General features: G+C 52.1%; 1 pseudogene; it reads left to right on the forward strand.

Moving 5' to 3' along the window:
- The first annotated feature begins 773 nt into the window (after nt 1–773).
- LOC144309591 (uncharacterized protein C2orf72 pseudogene) lies at nt 774–2,246 on the forward strand (annotated as a pseudogene).
- Nucleotides 2,247–2,487: the final 241 nt, after the last annotated feature.

Below are 2,487 nucleotides of genomic sequence, written 5' to 3' on the forward strand. Positions count from 1 at the left end.
ATTGTGTTTGATATTCAGTTGGATATTTGTTTAAATTTTACACTAAAATCACATATTTGTACCTGTTTTATTCCTTCCTCTTAGGGAATATTTAGCCATGATTTAATTTTTTTTTCTTTACTCACATATTTCAAGATTTTCTCAGGTGTTTTAAGATTTGAGGAGCAGAGATCCCTGGGTGGCGCAGCGATTTGGCGCCTGCCTTTGGTCCAGGGTGCAATCCCGGAGACCCGGGATCGAATCCCACGTTGGGCTCCCAGTGCATGGAGCCTACTTCTCCCTCTGCCTGTGTCTCTGCCTCTCTCTCTGTGTGTGTGTGTGTGACTATTATAAATAAACAAAAATAAAAAAAAAAGATTTGAGGTTCAAAGAACAAAATGAGAAGAAAATAAATACTTTTGACTCCCAGTGACATGGAAATGTTACAGAGTGGCTCCCCAAGGAAGGTCAGCCATGGCATGTACTGAGCCCAGTGGTCCAGACCTGCCTCACAGAGCTACCACCATGCTTACAGGTTAGTTTCAAATCCAAGGATCCGTTTTTCTGGGGGTGATTTGGAGGATTAGATAAGAGGGGAAACTTTCAACTACAATTTTGTAAAATACTCAAGGAAATTAAGAAAGAAAATTATCCATGAGTATCCAAGTTGTGTTCACTCCCTGTATGTTTTGCTCTTTTACTTTCACTTTATTTTTCACCATGCATAGACTATGGTGCCGTCCAGATACTTATAGATTGGGGAGGAGGGACTGGTATTTTTTAAATTGAAAACCATGTACGTATTAACCTTTAGGGACCTGTCACCTCTTTGCTGCACTGAGGATTTACATGCTGATCTCCTGAAGTGAGACTCTATTAGATTCCACAAATCTCATGAGTCTGATTTCTGTGTTTCCCAGTTTTCTGCTGAGTGGTTCATGCCAGAATAAAGGTAGTAGAAAACAAGAAGGAAACAAAACAAAACAAAAATCAAAATTATCCACTTAGGAATATTATTTGGAGAGAACAAAGAGCATTAATTAATTTGCCAGTCTCTTAAGATGATGATGGCCGTATGATACTAGGGAAGAGTCTTAGCGAACTGTAACTGTAATTTCTAGAAAAAGTGAACATAGTTTAATAATTTCTTTATTTTTACAACATAGTCTGAGATTAAACACTTATGTCTTATTTTGAATGCATTATGAGTATATTTAACTCTTGAAATAAATTTGTATATATAATATATAAGTAATATATATATATATGTTTTATACATAGATGTGTATATGGGAAAGTGCCATAATTAATTTAGCAGAATCAGAATAAAGGTGTAATCTCATCACCGTCTATTTTCTGAAAAGGTATATGTGTTTCAGATCAGAGTGATATCTTTCCCCACCAGCTGCTATGCGGTCCCCTTCTCAGTAACCTGGGTAGTTCGTGATTAAATGCTTGCTCTAGGCGGCGAGCAGGCAGCGGAGCCGGGAGCTGGAGGCGCGGCCGCTCGGCCGAACCGCCCTTCCAGGCGCTGCGGGAGGCGGCGGGCGGCCGCGGGCAGGTGCTGCTGGAGGGCGGGCTGGGGAGCGCGAGCAGAGCCGCCGCTGCTGCGGGACGTCGCCGGGCCCTGTTCCCGCCCGAGCAAGCCGCGGCAAGCCGGGGGCGCAGGGGGCGCAGGGGGCGCAGGGGGCGCGCCGTCCGCTCCCGCTCGTCCTCCTGCTGTGCGGCGCGTCCTCGCTGACCGCCCGGGAGCCGCGGCGCCGCCTGCGGGAGAGGCTGCGGGACGTGCGCGGCCGCCGGGGGCGCGGGCTGGTCGGGGCGCTGGGGGCCGAGGCCGGCGGAGGACGCGGCGGCGCCCGGCTCGCGGCCCCTGGAGGCGCTGCTGCGCGCGGTGTTGGGCCGCCAGGCGGGTCCCCGTGCAGGCGGCCGCCCACTGCCCCGGCCACCCGGCCTCCAGCCTGGCCGTCCCCGGGCCGCCTGCGGGGCGCTGCAAGCCGCCGGCCCGCGCGACCAGCAGCGGGACCCTGGGCGAGACCAGGCCTCCCCGCACTGCTGGCGTGCTTTTCCTGGGGTCCCTGGAGCTCGGGGAAGGATCCAGATGCCACCTTCCCCAGTGACCCAGCTCAGGATCACCTCCAGGGTCCTGGGGAGGAGCTGTCACTGACAGCCATATGTCCCAGCGGAGACTGTGGGACCCCGGGAAGGGGTCGAGAGCCTGTGATGGACTTGTCCATACTCCTGCTGAGCCCGCTGGAGCCCCCAGATGAAGGCTGGGCTCCCGGGCCACCCGCACTCTAACCTGCACACTGGGGACTGGCTCTTGCTCACCGAGCTCCCTTGCCTCTATGTTGGCCTCGGAATGGTGGTCACTACACAAAGGCCCCACCTGTCAGAGGCTGCTGCACTGAACAGCTGGGGAAACTTGTTTTCCTGGAACCTGCCCCCCGCCTCATATTTGCTCACTTTCTGATCACAGTGAGGTTATTTGGTCTTTCTGGACCTCGGTCT

The sequence above is a fragment of the Canis aureus genome, unplaced genomic scaffold (assembly GCF_053574225.1).
Source record: "Canis aureus isolate CA01 unplaced genomic scaffold, VMU_Caureus_v.1.0 ptg000124l_RagTag, whole genome shotgun sequence".
NCBI classification, from domain to species: domain Eukaryota; kingdom Metazoa; phylum Chordata; class Mammalia; order Carnivora; family Canidae; genus Canis; species Canis aureus.